Below are 17,583 nucleotides of genomic sequence, written 5' to 3' on the forward strand. Positions count from 1 at the left end.
GAGGTTAAAGGGACTGACTCTCCAAGTCGGGAGAGTGTTAGTAAAGCATCTGGAATGTTTCACCTGAGTACCAGGGGAGGAAAACTGAGACATATTTGAACACGTCTCCCGATCACATGGTTGATCATACTCTAGGTTCCAAATGCATGTTTTAGCTGAAGGAAGAATACCTTAAACCTGGGTAGTTGAAACCCGTGGAATGGGTTCCATGCAATATGACTTCAAAGGGTCTTCATTTGCTCACCGAACCTCTCCAATCCTATCACTGCTGCGTTTATGCCCCTGTACACATGCTTGATTCTCTTTTGGAGACATAGCAATCCATAGGTTTTAAGATACTTACTAGTCAGGTACATTCTTAGGCGTTTAATATGGGGTGTTGAGTCCATTTCGTTGAGCAAGGAGTAGCTCTTGTCTATTCCATATTTGGCTTAAGGAACTTTATCTGTGCTCATTTCAATCTCTGGTTTTATGCAGCACCCCAACTCACCTTTACCCTTAAGCAAGCATATGTTGGTTTTCTAAATTTGAGACCCTGTTCTGTTTTGGAATGCAGTTCCTGTGTAGCCAAGTTTACATTCCGTGTATTAGTGATATCTTATGATGTTTCTTTTTCTGTGTGACTTATTTCAGTTAGAATCATCGTACCTGAATCCACTCATTATGCTGCTACGGGCTTGATGACATAGATTTCACTGCTGAGTGATACTGCATTGTACGTAAGTACCACAAGTTCTTTATCCATTTTTCACTTTCTGTGATATTGAACTTGTACGGTAAACGAGGTTCTTGTAAATGGTGGCGTCCCAAACTTTGGGGTGGCTGTGTCTTTTTGATTTTAATTTCCCTAAGGTATAGGACCATAAGTGGAAGTGCCCTAGGCTCTGGTGCTTTGTTTTTTAGATGTTTCAGGAAACACCATACACTTCTCCCGAGTGGTTGTTGGCAATTTACATCCCGCCCATCAGCATAACAAGGCTCCCAGTTCTCCATGGCCTGTCCTGCCTTTCTGGATTTTACACTTTTTTCAGATGGCCCTTTTGACCGGGGGGAAGTGAGACTTCACTGTAGTGCAGATTTCCTTTGCAAGCTTGCTTGGTTGGCCAAAAAGGGCGTATGTGTTTTTTCCTGAATATATTCAGGAAAAAACGCATACGCCCTTTTTGGCCAAGTGCATCATTGTGGACGTTCTGCCTCTTTTCCTATGCTTTCAATGCAATTCCTGTCTACCTCCTGAAATCGGTTTCCTGCAATTCTGCCCCGCTTTCAAGTCCTCTTGGCAGCCTTACTTCAGTCTATTTTTGGACGATAGCTGTCATTTATAACTCTGCAGGTTTGTGAATTACAGTGCTCCTGAGCTCCTTTCTTCAACTCGCTTTCTTGTGACCTGGCCGCAACACCGCAGGATGGCTTCAGGCCCTAATCTGGTTCCGGGCCGGCACGCTGAGCCTTTGGTTATTTCCTCTTCCTGGTGGGAAATGAGAGTTAAATTTGCCGGTCCAGACACCTCCAGCTAGTCTCTCATTGGTTCTCGCTATTCCTGTTCATCTTCCGCAGAAATTGCAAACTGGGCCAAACAGGAGGTTAAAGGCGCTGACTCTCCAAGTGGGGAGAGTGTTAGTAAAGCGTCTGGAATGTTGCACCCGAGTACCAGGGGAGGAAAACTGAGACATATTTGAACACGTCTCCCGTTCACATGGTTGATCATACTTGGGTTCCACATGCATGTTTTAGCTGAAGGAAGAATACCTTAAACCTGGAGAGTTAAGACCCGTGTAATGGGTACCATGCAATATGACTTCAAAGGGTGTTCATTTGCTCACCGAACCTCTCCAATCCTATCACTGCTGCGTTTATGCCCCTGTACACATGCTTGATTCTCTTTCGGAGACATAGCAATCCATAGGTTTTACGATACTTACTAGTCAGGTACATTCTTAGGCGTTTAATATGGGGTGTTGAGTCCATTTCGTTGAGCAAGGAGTAGCTCTTGTCTATTCCATATTTGACTTAAGGAACTTTATCTGTGCTCATTTCAATCTCTGGTTTTATGCAGCACCCCAACTCATCTTTACCCTTAAGCAAGCATAAGTTGGTTTTCTAAATTTGAGACCCTGTTCTGTTCTGTAATTCAGTTCCTGTGTAGCCAAGTTTACATTCCGTGTATTACTGATATCTTATGATGTTTCTTTTTCTGTGTGACTTACTTCAGTTAGAATCATCATACCTGAATCCACTCATTGTGCTGCTAAGGGCCTGATGACACAGATTTCATTGCTGAGTGACATTGCTTTGTAAGTAAATACCACAACTTCTTTATCCATTTTTCACTTTCTGTGATGTTGAACTTGTACTGTAAACGAGGTTCTTGTAAACAGAGCCGTTCCAAACTTTGGGGTGGCTGTGTCTTTTTGATTTTAATTTCCCTAACCTATAGGACCATAAGTGGAAGTGCCCTAGGTTCTGTTGGTTTGTTTTTTAGATGTTTCAGGAAACACCATACACTTCTCCCGAGTGGTTGTTGGCAATTTACATCCCGCCCATCAGCATAACAAGGCTCCCAGTTCTCCATGGCCTGTCCTGCCTTTCTGGATTTTACACTTTTTTCAGATGGCCCTTTTGACCGGGGGGAAGTGAGACTTCATTGTAGTGCAGATTTCCTTTGCAAGCTTGCTTGGTTGGCCAAAAAGTGCGTATGCGTTTTTTCCTGAATATATTCAGGAAAAAACGCATACGCCCTTTTTGGCGAAGTGCATCATTGTGGACGTTCTGCCTCTTTTCCTATGCTTTCAATGCAATTCCAGTCTACCTCCTGAAATCGGTTTCCTGCAATTCTGCCCCGCTTTCAAGTCCTCTTGGCAGCCTTACTTCAGTCTATTTTTGGACGATAGCTGTCATTTATAACTCTGCAGGTTTGTGAATTACAGTGCCCCTGAGCTCCTTTCTTCAACTCGCTTTCTTGTGACCTGGCCGCAACACCGCAGGATGGCTTCAGGCCCTAATCTGGTTCCGGCCCGGCATGCTGAGCCTTTGGTTAATTCCTCTTCCTGGTGGGAAATGAGAGTTAAATTTGCCCGTCCAGACACCTCCAGCTAGCCTCTCATTTGTTCTCGCTATTCCTGTTCATCTTCCGCAGAAATTGCAAACTGGGCCAAACAGGAGGTTAAAGGGACTGACTCTCCAAGTCGGGAGAGTGTTAGTAAAGCATCTGGAATGTTTCACCCGAGTACCAGGGGAGGAAAACTGAGACATATTTGAACACGTCTCCCGATCACATGGTTGATCATACTCTAGGTTCCAAATGCATGTTTTAGCTGAAGGAAGAATACCTTAAACCTGGGTAGTTGAAACCCGTGGAATGGGTTCCATGCAATATGACTTCAAAGGGTCTTCATTTGCTCACCGAACCTCTCCAATCCTATCACTGCTGCGTTTATGCCCCTGTACACATGCTTGATTCTCTTTTGGAGACATAGCAATCCATAGGTTTTAAGATACTTACTAGTCAGGTACATTCTTAGGCGTTTAATATGGGGTGTTGAGTCCATTTCGTTGAGCAAGGAGTAGCTCTTGTCTATTCCATATTTGGCTTAAGGAACTTTATCTGTGCTCATTTCAATCTCTGGTTTTATGCAGCACCCCAACTCACCTTTACCCTTAAGCAAGCATATGTTGGTTTTCTAAATTTGAGACCCTGTTCTGTTTTGGAATGCAGTTCCTGTGTAGCCAAGTTTACATTCCGTGTATTAGTGATATCTTATGATGTTTCTTTTTCTGTGTGACTTATTTCAGTTAGAATCATCGTACCTGAATCCACTCATTATGCTGCTACGGGCTTGATGACATAGATTTCACTGCTGAGTGATACTGCATTGTACGTAAGTACCACAAGTTCTTTATCCATTTTTCACTTTCTGTGATATTGAACTTGTACGGTAAACGAGGTTCTTGTAAAAGGTGGCGTCCCAAACTTTGGGGTGGCTGTGTCTTTTTGATTTTAATTTCCCTAAGGTATAGGACCATAAGTGGAAGTGCCCTAGGCTCTGGTGCTTTGTTTTTTAGATGTTTCAGGAAACACCATACACTTCTCCCGAGTGGTTGTTGGCAATTTACATCCCGCCCATCAGCATAACAAGGCTCCCAGTTCTCCATGGCCTGTCCTGCCTTTCTGGATTTTACACTTTTTTCAGATGGCCCTTTTGACCGGGGGGAAGTGAGACTTCATTGTAGTGCAGATTTCCTTTGCAAGCTTGCTTGGTTGGCCAAAAAGGGCGTATGCGTTTTTACCTGAATATATTCAGGAAAAAACGCATACGCCCTTTTTGGCCAAGTGCATCATTGTGGACGTTCTGCCTCTTTTCCTATGCTTTCAATGCAATTCCAGTCTACCTCCTGAAATCGGTTTCCTGCAATTCTGCCCCGCTTTCAAGTCCTCTTGGCAGCCTTAGTTCAGTCTATTTTTGGACGATAGCTGTCATTTATAACTCTGCAGGTTTGTGAATTACAGTGCCCCTGAGCTCCTTTCTTCAACTCGCTTTCTTGTGACCTGGCTGCAACACCGCAGGATGGCTTCAGGCCCTAATCTGGTTCTGGCACGGCACACTGAGCCTTTGGTTATTTCCTCTTCCTGGTGGGAAATGAGAGTTAAATTTGCCGGTCCAGACTCCTCCAGCTAGTCTCTCATTGGTTCTCGCTATTCCTGTTCATCTTGCGCAGAAATTGCAAACTGGGCCAAACAGGAGGTTAAAGGCGCTGACTCTCCAAGTGGGGAGAGTGTTAGTAAAGCGTCTGGAATGTTGCACCCGAGTACCAGGGGAGGAAAACTGAGACATATTTGAACACGTCTCCCGTTCACATGGTTGATCATACTTGGGTTCCACATGCATGTTTTAGCTGAAGGAAGAATACCTTAAACCTGGAGAGTTAAGACCCGTGTAATGGGTACCATGCAATATGACTTCAAAGGGTCTTCATTTGCTCACCGAACCTCTCCAATCCTATCACTGCTGCGTTTATGCCCCTGTACACATGCTTGATTCTCTTTCGGAGACATAGCAATCCATAGGTTTTACGATACTTACTAGTCAGGTACATTCTTAGGCGTTTAATATGGGGTGTTGAGTCCATTTCGTTGAGCAAGGAGTAGCTCTTGTCTATTCCATATTTGACTTAAGGAACTTTATCTGTGCTCATTTCAATCTCTGGTTTTATGCAGCACCCCAACTCATCTTTACCCTTAAGCAAGCATAAGTTGGTTTTCTAAATTTGAGACCCTGTTCTGTTCTGTAATTCAGTTCCTGTGTAGCCAAGTTTACATTCCGTGTATTACTGATATCTTATGATGTTTCTTTTTCTGTGTGACTTATTTCAGTTAGAATCATCATACCTGAATCCACTCATTGTGCTGCTAAGGGCCTGATGACACAGATTTCATTGCTGAGTGATATTGCTTTGTAAGTAAATACCACAACTTCTTTATCCATTTTTCACTTTCTGCGATGTTGAACTTGTACTGTAAACGAGGTTCTTGTAAACAGAGCCGTTCCAAACTTTGGGGTGGCTGTGTCTTTTTTATTTTAATTTCCCTAAGCTATAGGACCATAAGTGGAAGTGCCCTAGGTTCTGTTGGTTTGTTTTTTAGATGTTTCAGGAAACACCATACACTTCTCCCGAGTGGTTGTTGGCAATTTACATCCCGCCCATCAGCATAACAAGGCTCCCAGTTCTCCATGGCCTGTCCTGCCTTTCTGGATTTTACACTTTTTTCAGATGGCCCTTTTGACCGGGGGGAAGTGAGACTTCATTGTAGTGCAGATTTCCTTTGCAAGCTTGCTTGGTTGGCCAAAAAGGTCGTATGCGTTTTTTCCTGAATATATTCAGGAAAAAACGCATACGCCCTTTTTGGCCAAGTGCATCATTGTGGACGTTCTGCCTCTTTTCCTATGCTTTCAATGCAATTCCAGTCTACCTCCTGAAATCGGTTTCCTGCAATTCTGCCCCGCTTTCAAGTCCTCTTGGCAGCCTTAGTTCAGTCTATTTTTGGACGATAGCTGTCATTTATAACTCTGCAGGTTTGTGAATTACAGTGCCCCTGAGCTCCTTTCTTCAACTCGCTTTCTTGTGACCTGGCTGCAACACCGCAGGATGGCTTCAGGCCCTAATCTGGTTCCGGCACGGCACACTGAGCCTTTGGTTATTTCCTCTTCCTGGTGGGAAATGAGAGTTAAATTTGCCCGTCCAGACACCTCCAGCTAGTCTCTCATTGGTTCTCGCTATTCCTGTTCATCTTGCGCAGAAAATGCAAACTGGGCCAAACAGGAGGTTAAAGGCGCTGACTCTCCAAGTGGGGAGAGTGTTAGTAAAGCGTCTGGAATGTTGCACCCGAGTACCAGGGGAGGAAAACTGAGACATATTTGAACACGTCTCCCGTTCACATGGTTGATCATACTCTAGGTTCCACATGCATGTTTTAGCTGAAGGAAGAATACCTTAAACCTGGAGAGTTAAGACCCGTGTAATGGGTACCATGCAATATGACTTCAAAGGGTCTTCATTTGCTCACCGAACCTCTCCAATCCTATCACTGCTGCGTTTATGCCCCTGTACACATGCTTGATTCTCTTTCGGAGACATAGCAATCCATAGGTTTTACGATACTTACTAGTCAGGTACATTCTTAGGCGTTTAATATGGGGTGTTGAGTCCATTTCGTTGAGCAAGGAGTAGCTCTTGTCTATTCCATATTTGACTTAAGGAACTTTATCTGTGCTCATTTCAATCTCTGGTTTTATGCAGCACCCCAACTCATCTTTACCCTTAAGCAAGCATAAGTTGGTTTTCTAAATTTGAGACCCTGTTCTGTTCTGTAATTCAGTTCCTGTGTAGCCAAGTTTACATTCCGTGTATTACTGATATCTTATGATGTTTCTTTTTCTGTGTGACTTACTTCAGTTAGAATCATCATACCTGAATCCACTCATTGTGCTGCTAAGGGCCTGATGACACAGATTTCATTGCTGAGTGATATTGCTTTGTAAGTAAATACCACAACTTCTTTATCCATTTTTCACTTTCTGCGATGTTGAACTTGTACTGTAAACGAGGTTCTTGTAAACAGAGCCGTTCCAAACTTTGGGGTGGCTGTGTCTTTTTTATTTTAATTTCCCTAAGCTATAGGACCATAAGTGGAAGTGCCCTAGGTTCTGTTGGTTTGTTTTTTAGATGTTTCAGGAAACACCATACACTTCTCCCGAGTGGTTGTTGGCAATTTACATCCCGCCCATCAGCATAACAAGGCTCCCAGTTCTCCATGGCCTGTCCTGCCTTTCTGGATTTTACACTTTTTTCAGATGGCCCTTTTGACCAGGGGGAAGTGAGACTTCATTGTAGTGCAGATTTCCTTTGCAAGCTTGCTTGGTTGGCCAAAAAGGGCGTATGCGTTTTTTCCTGAATATATTCAGGAAAAAACGCATACGCCCTTTTTGGCCAAGTGCATCATTGTGGACGTTCTGCCTCTTTTCCTATGCTTTCAATGCAATTCCAGTCTACCTCCTGAAATCGGTTTCCTGCAATTCTGCCCCGCTTTCAAGTCCTCTTGGCAGCCTTACTTCAGTCTATTTTTGGACGATAGCTGTCATTTATAACTCTGCAGGTTTGTGAATTACAGTGCCCCTGAGCTCCTTTCTTCAACTCGCTTTCTTTTGAGCTGGCCGCAACACCGCAGGATGGCTTCAGGCCCTAATCTGGTTCCGGTACGGCGCGCTGAGCCTTTGGTTATTTCCTCTTCCTGGTGGGAAATGAGAGTTAAATTTGCCCGTCCAGACACCTCCAGCTAGCCTCTCATTGGTTCTCGCTATTCCTGTTCATCTTCCGCAGAAATTGCAAACTGGGCCAAACAGGAGGTTAAAGGCGCTGACTCTCCAAGTGGGGAGAGTGTTAGTAAAGCGTCTGGAATGTTGCACCCGAGTACCAGGGGAGGAAAACTGAGACATATTTCAACACGTCTCCCGTTCACATGGTTGATCATACTTGGGTTCCACATGCATGTTTTAGCTGAAGGAAGAATACCTTAAACCTGGAGAGTTGAGACCCGTGTAATGGGTACCATGCAATATGACTTCAAAGGGTCTTCATTTGCTCACCGAACCTCTCCAATCCTATCACTGCTGCGTTTATGCCTCTGCACACATGCTTGATTCTCTTTTTGAGACATAGCAATCCATAGGTTTTACGATACTTACTAGTCAGGTACATTCTTAGGCGTTTAATATGCGGTGTTGAGTCCATTTCGTTGAGCAAGGAGTAGCTCTTGTCTATTCCATATTTGACTTAAGGAACTTTATCTGTGCTCATTTCAATCTCTGGTTTTATGCAGCACCCCAACTCACCTTTACCCTTAAGCAAGCATAAGTTGGTTTTCTAAATTTGAGACCCTGTTCTGTTCTGTAATTCAGTTCCTGTGTAGCCAAGTTTACATTCCGTGTATTACTGATATCTTATGATGTTTCTTTTTCTGTGTGACTTACTTCAGTTAGAATCATCATACCTGAATCCACTCATTGTGCTGCTAAGGGCCTGATGACACAGATTTCATTGCTGAGTGATATTGCTTTTTAAGTAAATACCACAACTTCTTTATCCATTTTTCACTTTCTGCGATGTTGAACTTGTACTGTAAACGAGGTTCTTGTAAACAGAGGCGTCCCAAACTTTGGGGTGGCTGTGTCTTTTTGATTTTAATTTCCCTAAGCTATAGGACCATAAGTGGCAGTGCCCTAGGCTCTGTTGCTTTGTTTTTTAGATGTTTCAGGAAACACCATACACTTCTCCCAAGTGTCTGTTGGCAATTTACATCCCGCCCATCAGCATAACAAGGCTCCCAGTTCTCCATGGCCTGTCCTGCCTTTCTGGATTTTACACTTTTTTCAGATGGCCCTTTTGACCGGGGGGAAGTGAGACTTCATTGTAGTGCAGATTTCCTTTGCAAGCTTGCTTGGTTGGCCAAAAAGGGCGTATGCGTTTTTCCTGAATATATTCAGGAAAAAACGCATACGCCCTTTTTGGCCAAGTGCATCATTGTGGACGTTCTGCCTCTTTTCCTATGCTTTCAATGCAATTCCAGTCTACCTCCTGAAATCGGTTTCCTGCAATTCTGCCCCGCTTTCAAGTCCTCTTGGCAGCCTTACTTCAGTCTATTTTTGGACGATAGCTGTCATTTATAACTCTGCAGGTTTGTGAATTACAGTGCCCCTGAGCTCCTTTTTTCAACTCGTTTGCTTTTGAGCTGGCCGCAACACCGCAGGATGGCTTCAGGCCCTAATCTGGTTCCGGCACGGCACGCTGAGCCTTTGGTTAATTCCTCTTCCTGGTGGGAAATGAGAGTTAAATTTGCCCGTCCAGACACCTCCAGCTAGCCTCTCATTTGTTCTCGCTATTCCTGTTCATCTTCCGCAGAAATTGCAAACTGGGCCAAACAGGAGGTTAAAGGGACTGACTCTCCAAGTCGGGAGAGTGTTAGTAAAGCATCTGGAATGTTTCACCCGAGTACCAGGGGAGGAAAACTGAGACATATTTGAACACGTCTCCCGATCACATGGTTGATCATACTCTAGGTTCCAAATGCATGTTTTAGCTGAAGGAAGAATACCTAAAACCTGGGTAGTTGAAACCCGTGGAATGGGTACCATGCAATATGACTTCAAAGGGTCTTCATTTGCTCACCGAACCTCTCCAATCCTATCACTGCTGCGTTTATGCCCCTGTACACACGCTTGATTCTCTTTTGGAGACATAGCAATCCATAGGTTTTAAGATACTTACTAGTCAGGTACATTCTTAGGCGTTTAATATGGGGTGTTGAGTCCATTTCGTTGAGCAAGGAGTAGCTCTTGTCTATTCCATATTTGGCTTAAGGAACTTTATCTGTGCTCATTTCAATCTCTGGTTTTATGCAGCACCCCAACTCACCTTTACCCTTAAGCAAGCATATGTTGGTTTTCTAAATTTGAGACCCTGTTCTGTTTTGGAATGCAGTTCCTGTGTAGCCAAGTTTACATTCCGTGTATTAGTGATATCTTATGATGTTTCTTTTTCTGTGTGACTTATTTCAGTTAGAATCATCGTACCTGAATCCACTCATTATGCTGCTACGGGCCTGATGACATAGATTTCACTGCTGAGTGATACTGCATTGTACGTAAGTACCACAAGTTCTTTATCCATTTTTCACTTTCTGTGATATTGAACTTGTACGGTAAACGAGGTTCTTGTAAACGGTGGCGTCCCAAACTTTGGGGTGGCTGTGTCTTTTTGATTTTAATTTCCCTAAGGTATAGGACCATAAGTGGAAGTGCCCTAGGCTCTGGTGCTTTGTTTTTTAGATGTTTCAGGAAACACCATACACTTCTCCCGAGTGGTTGTTGGCAATTTACATCCCGCCCATCAGCATAACAAGGCTCCCAGTTCTCCATGGCCTGTCTTGCCTTTCTGGATTTTACACTTTTTTCAGATGGCCCTTTTGACCGGGGGGAAGTGAGACTTCACTGTAGTGCAGATTTCCTTTGCAAGCTTGCTTGGTTGGCCAAAAAGGGCGTATGCGTTTTTTCCTGAATATATTCAGGAAAAAACGCATACGCCCTTTTTGGCCAAGTGCATCATTGTGGACGTTCTGCCTCTTTTCCTATGCTTTCAATGCAATTCCAGTCTACCTCCTGAAATCGGTTTCCTGCAATTCTGCCCCGCTTTCAAGTCCTCTTGGCAGCCTTACTTCAGTCTATTTTTGGACGATAGCTGTCATTTATAACTCTGCAGGTTTGTGAATTACAGTGCCCCTGAGCTCCTTTCTTCAACTCGCTTTCTTTTGAGCTGGCCGCAACACCGCAGGATGGCTTCAGGCCCTAATCTGGTTCTGGTATGGCACGCTCAGCCTTTGGTTATTTCCTCTTCCTGGTGGGAAATGAGAGTTAAATTTGCCCGTCCAGACACCTCCAGCTAGCCTCTCATTGGTTCTCGCTATTCCTGTTCATCTTCCGCAGAAATTGCAAACTGGGCCAAACAGGAGGTTAAAGGCGCTGACTCTCCAAGTGGGGAGAGTGTTAGTAAAGCGTCTGGAATGTTGCACCCGAGTACCAGGGGAGGAAAACTGAGACATATTTGAACACGTCTCCCGTTCACATGGTTGATCATACTTGGGTTCCACATGCATGTTTTAGCTGAAGGAAGAATACCTTAAACCTGGAGAGTTGAGACCCGTGTAATGGGTACCATGCAATATGACTTCAAAGGGTCTTCATTTGCTCACCGAACCTCTCCAATCCTATCACTGCTGCGTTTATGCCCCTGTACACATGCTTGATTCTCTTTCGGAGACATAGCAATCTATAGGTTGTAAGATACTTACTTGTCAGGTACATTCTTAGGCGTTCAATATGCGGTGTTGAGTCCATTTCGTTGAGCAAGGAGTAGCTCTTGTCTATTCCATATTTGGCTTAAGGAACTTTATCTGTGCTCATTTCAATCTCTGGTTTTATGCAGCACCCCAACTCACCTTTACCCTTAAGCAAGCATAAGTTGGTTTTCTAAATTTGAGACCCTGTTCTGTTCTGTAATTCAGTTCCTGTGTAGTCAAGTTTACATTCCGTGTATTACTGATATCTTATGATGTTTCTTTTTCTGTGTGACTTATTTCAATTAGAATCATCATACCTGAATCCACTCATTGTGCTGCTAAGGGCCTGATGACACAGATTTCATTGCTGAGTGATATTGCTTTGTAAGTAAATACCACAACTTCTTTATCCATTTTTCACTTTCTGCGATGTTGAACTTGTACTGTAAACGAGGTTCTTGTAAACAGAGCCGTTCCAAACTTTGGGGTGGCTGTGTCTTTTTGATTTTAATTTCCCTAAGCTATAGGGCCATAAGTGGAAGTGCACTAGGCTCTCTTGCTTTGTTTTTTAGATGTTTCAGGAAACACCATACACTTCTCCCAAGTGTCTGTTGGCAATTTACATCCCACCCTTCAGCATAACAAGGCTCCCAGTTCTCAATGGCCTGTTGCCTTTCTGGATTTTACACTTTTTTCAGATGGCCCTTGTGACCGGGGGGAAGTGAGACTTCATTGTAGTGCAGATTTCCTTTGCAAGCTTGCTTGGTTGGCCAAAAAGGGCGTATGCGTTTTTTCCTGAATATATTCAGGAAAAAACGCATACGCCCTTTTTGGCCAAGTGCATCATTGAGGACTTTCTGCCTCTTTTCCTATGCTTTCAATGCAATTCCAGTCTACCTCCTGAAATCGGTTTCCTGCAATTCTGCCCCGCTTTCAAGTCCTCTTGGCAGCCTTACTTCAGTCTATTTTTGGACGATAGCTGTCATTTATAACTCTGCAGGTTTGTGAATTACAGTGCCCCTGAGCTCCTTTCTTCAACTCGCTTTCTTGTGACCTGGCCGCAACACCGCAGGATGGCTTCAGGCCCTAATCTGGTTCCGGGCCGGCATGCTGAGCCTTTGGTTAATTCCTCTTCCTGGTGGGAAATGAGAGTTAAATTTGCCCGTCCAGACACCTCCAGCTAGCCTCTCATTGGTTCTCGCTATTCCTGTTCATCTTCCGCAGAAATTGCAAACTGGGCCAAACAGGAGGTTAAAGGGACTGACTCTCCAAGTGGGGAGAGTGTTAGTAAAGCGTCTGGAATGTTGCACCCGAGTACCAGGGGAGGAAAACTGAGACATATTTGAACACGTCTCCCGATCACATGGTTGATCATACTCTAGGTTCCACATGCATGTTTTAGCTGAAGGAAGAATACCTTAAACCTGGGTAGTTGAAACCCGTGGAATGGGTACCATGCAATATGACTTCAAAGGGTCTTCATCTGCTCACCGAACCTCTCCAATCCTATCACTGCTGCGTTTATGCCCCTGTACACATGCTTGATTCTCTTTCGGAGACATAGCAATGCATAGGTTTTAAGATACTTACTAGTCAGGTACATTCTTAGGCGTTTAATATGGGGTGTTGAGTCCATTTCGTTGAGCAAGGAGTAGCTCTTGTCTATTCCATATTTGGCTTAAGGAACTTTATCTGTGCTCATTTCAATCTCTGGTTTTATGCAGCACCCCAACTCACCTTTACCCTTAAGCAAGAATACGTTGGTTTTCTAAATTTGAGACCCTGTTCTGTTCTGTAATTCAGTTCCTGTGTAGCCAAGTTTACATTCCGTGTATTACTGATATCTTATGATGTTTCTTTTTCTGTGTGACTTATTTCAGTTAGAATCATCATACCTGAATCCACTCATTGTGCTGCTAAGGGCCTGATGACACAGATTTCATTGCTGAGTGATATTGCTTTGTAAGTAAATACCACAACTTCTTTCTCCATTTTTCACTTTCTGCGATGTTGAACTTGTACTGTAAACGAGGTTCTTGTAAACAGAGCCGTTCCAAACTTTGGGGTGGCTGTGTCTTTTTGATTTTAATTTCCCTAAGCTATAGGACCATAAGTGGAAGTGCCCTAGGTTCTGTTGCTTTGTTTTTTAGATGTTTCAGGAAACACCATACACTTCTCCCGAGTGGTTGTTGGCAATTTACATCCCGCCCATCAGCATAACAAGGCTCCCAGTTCTCCATGGCCTGTCCTGCCTTTCTGGATTTTACACTTTTTTCAGATGGCCCTTTTGACCGGGGGGAAGTGAGACTTCATTGTAGTGCAGATTTCCTTTGCAAGCTTGCTTGGTTGGCCAAAAAGGGCGTATGCGTTTTTTCCTGAATATATTCAGGAAAAAACGCATACGCCCTTTTTGGCCAAGTGCATCATTGTGGACTTTCTGCCTCTTTTCCTATGCTTTCAATGCAATTCCAGTCTACCTCCTGAAATCGGTTTCCTGCAATTCTGCCCCGCTTTCAAGTCCTCTTGGCAGCCTTACTTCAGTCTATTTTTGGACGATAGCTGTCATTTATAACTCTGCAGGTTTGTGAATTACAGTGCCCCTGAGCTCCTTTCTTCAACTTGCTTTCTTGTGACCTGGCCGCAACACCGCAGGCTGGCTTCAGGCCCTAATCTGGTTCCGGCACGGCACGCTGAGCCTTTGGTTATTTCCTCTTCCTGGTGGGAAATGAGAGTTAAATTTGCCCGTCCAGACACCTCCAGTTAGCCTCTCATTGGTTCTCGCTATTCCTGTTCATCTTCCGCAGAAATTGCAAACTGGGCCAAACAGGAGGTTAAAGGCGCTGACTCTCCAAGTGGGGAGAGTGTTAGTAAAGCGTCTGGAATGTTGCACCCGAGTACCAGGGGAGGAAAACTGAGACATATTTCAACACGTCTCCCGTTCACATGGTTGATCATACTTGGGTTCCACATGCATGTTTTAGCTGAAGGAAGAATACCTTAAACCTGGAGAGTTAAGACCCGTGTAATGGGTACCATGCAATATGACTTCAAAGGGTCTTCATTTGCTCACCGAACCTCTCCAATCCTATCACTGCTGCGTTTATGCCCCTGTACACATGCTTGATTCTCTTTCGGAGACTTAGCAATCCATAGGTTTTAAGATACTTACTAGTCAGGTACATTCTTAGGCGTTTAATATGCGGTGTTGAGTCCATTTCGTTGAGCAAGGAGTAGCTCTTGTCTATTCCATATTTGACTTAAGGAACTTTATCTGTGCTCATTTCAATCTCTGGTTTTATGCAGCACCCCAACTCACCTTTACCCTTAAGCAAGAAGAAGGTGGTTTTCTAAATTTGAGACCCTGTTCTGTTCTGTAATTCAGTTCCTGTGTAGCCAAGTTTCCATTCCGTGTATTAATGATATCTTATGATGTTTCTTTTTCTGTGTGACTTACTTCAGTTAGAATCATCATACCTGAATCCACTCATTGTGCTGCTAAGGGCCTGATGACACAGATTTCATTGCTGAGTGATATTGCTTTGTAAGTAAATACCACAACTTCTTTATCCATTTTTCACTTTCTGCGATGTTGAACTTGTACTGTAAACGAGGTTCTTGTAAACAGAGCCATTCCAAACTTTGGGGTGGCTGTGTCTTTTTGATTTTAATTTCCCTAAGCTATAGGACCATAAGTGGAAGTGCCCTAGGTTCTGTTGCTTTGTTTTTTAGATGTTTCAGGAAACACCATACACTTCTCCCGAGTGGTTGTTGGCAATTTACATCCCGCCCATCAGCATAACAAGGCTCCCAGTTCTCCATGGCCTGTCCTGCCTTTCTGGATTTTACACTTTTTTCAGATGGCCCTTTTGACCGGGGGGAAGTGAGACTTCATTGTAGTGCAGATTTCCTTTGCAAGCTTGCTTGGTTGGCCAAAAAGGGCGTATGCGTTTTTTCCTGAATATATTCAGGAAAAAACGCATATGCCCTTTTTGGCCAAGTGCATCATTGTGGACGTTCTGCCTCTTTTCCTATGCTTTCAATGCAATTCCAGTCTACCTCCTGAAATCGGTTTCCTGCAATTCTGCCCCGCTTTCAAGTCCTCTTGGCAGCCTTACTTCAGTCTATTTTTGGACGATAGCTGTCATTTATAACTCTGCAGGTTTGTGAATTACAGTGCCCCTGAGCTCCTTTCTTCAACTCGCTTTCTTTTGAGCTGGCCGCAACACCGCAGGATGGCTTCAGGCCCTAATCTGGTTCCGGTACGGCACGCTGAGCCTTTGGTTATTTCCTCTTCCTGGTGGGAAATGAGAGTTAAATTTGCCCGTCCAGACACCTCCAGCTAGCCTCTCATTGGTTCTCGCTATTCCTGTTCATCTTCCGCAGAAATTGCAAACTGGGCCAAACAGGAGGTTAAAGGCACTGACTCTCCAAGTGGGGAGAGTGTTAGTAAAGCATCTGGAATGTTGCACCCGAGTACCATGGGAGGAAAACTGAGACATATTTGAACACGTCTCCCGTTCACATGGTTGATCATACTTGGGTTCCACATGCATGTTTTAGCTGAAGGAAGAATACCTTAAACCTGGAGAGTTGAGACCCGTGTAATGGGTACCATGCAATATGACTTCAAAGGGTCTTCATTTGCTCACCGAACCTCTCCAATCCTATCACTGCTGTGTTTATGCCCCTGTACACATGCTTGATTCTCTTTCGGAGACATAGCAATCCATAGGTTTTAAGATACTTACTAGTCAGGTACATTCTTAGGCGTTTAATATGCGGTGTTGAGTCCATTTCGTTGAGCAAGGAGTAGCTCTTGTCTATTCCATATTTGACTTAAGAAACTTTATCTGTGCTCATTTCAATCTCTGGTTTTATGCAGCACCCCAACACACCTTTACCCTTAAGCAAGCATAAGTTAGTTTTCTAAATTTTAGACCCTGTTCTGTTCTGTAATTCAGTTCCTGTGTAGCCAAGTTTACATTCCGTGTATTACTGATATCTTATGATGTTTCTTTTTCTGTGTGACTTATTTCAGTTACAATCATCATACCTGAATCCACTCATTGTGATGCTAAGGGCCTGATGACATAGATTTCATTGCTGAGTGATATTGCTTTGTAAGTAAATACCACAACTTCTTTATCCATTTTTCACTTTCTGCGATGTTGAACTTGTACTGTAAACGAGGTTCTTGTAAACAGAGGCGTCCCAAACTTTGGGGTGGCTGTGTCTTTTTGATTTTAATTTCCCTAAGCTATAGGACCATAAGTGGCAGTGCCCTAGGCTCTGTTGCTTTGTTTTTTAGATGTTTCAGGAAACACCATACACTTCTCCCGAGTGTCTGTTGGCAATTTACATCCCGCCCATCAGCATAACAAGGCTCCCAGTTCTCCATGGCCTGTCCTGCCTTTCTGGATTTTACACTTTTTTCAGATGGCCCTTTTGACCGGGGGGAAGTGAGACTTCATTGTAGTGCAGATTTCCTTTGCAAGCTTGCTTGGTTGGCCAAAAAGGGCGTATGCGTTTTTTCCTGAATATATTCAGGAAAAAACGCATACGCACTTTTTGGCCAAGTGCATCATTGTGGACGTTCTGCCTCTTTTCCTATGCTTTCAATGCAATTCCAGTCTACCTCCTGAAATCGGTTTCCTGCAATTCTGCCCCGCTTTCAAGTCCTCTTGGCAGCCTTACTTCAGTCTATTTTTGGACGATAGCTGTCATTTATAACTCTGCAGGTTTGTGAATTACAGTGCCCCTGAGCTCCTTTCTTCAACTCGCTTTCTTGTGACCTGGCCGCAACACCGCAGGATGGCTTCAGGCCCTAATCTGGTTCCGGCCCGGCATGCTGAGCCTTTGGTTAATTCCTCTTCATGGTGGGAAATGAGAGTTAAATTTGCCCGTCCAGACACCTCCAGCTAGCCTCTCATTGGTTCTTGCTATTCCTGTTCATCTTCCGCAGAAATTGCAAACTGGGCCAAACAGGAGGTTAAGGGGACTGACTCTCCAAGTGGGGAGAGTGTTAGTAGAGCATCTGGAATGTTGCACCCGAGTACCAGGGGAGGAAAACTGAGACATATTTGAACACGTCTCCCGATCACATGGTTGATCATACTCTAGGTTCCACATGCATGTTTTAGCTGAAGGAAGAATACCTTAAACCTGGGTAGTTGAAACCCGTGGAATGGGTACCATGC

The 17,583-nt window shown here is 43.9% G+C and overlaps 1 long non-coding RNA gene across 1 annotated transcript in view; it reads left to right on the top strand.

The window, feature by feature from the left end:
* LOC307181292 overlaps positions 1-17,583 on the top strand; it is a 209,226-nt gene that overhangs the window by 55,333 nt on the left and 136,310 nt on the right. The window contains exon 2 of the long non-coding RNA XR_013826340.1: positions 8,531-8,616. This is a non-coding gene — a long non-coding RNA (uncharacterized lncRNA). The remainder of the gene's footprint in view (positions 1-8,530; positions 8,617-17,583) is intronic.

Source organism: Stenella coeruleoalba, assembly GCF_951394435.1.
Source record: "Stenella coeruleoalba genome assembly, contig: scaffold_249, whole genome shotgun sequence".
NCBI classification, from domain to species: Eukaryota; Metazoa; Chordata; class Mammalia; order Artiodactyla; family Delphinidae; genus Stenella; species Stenella coeruleoalba.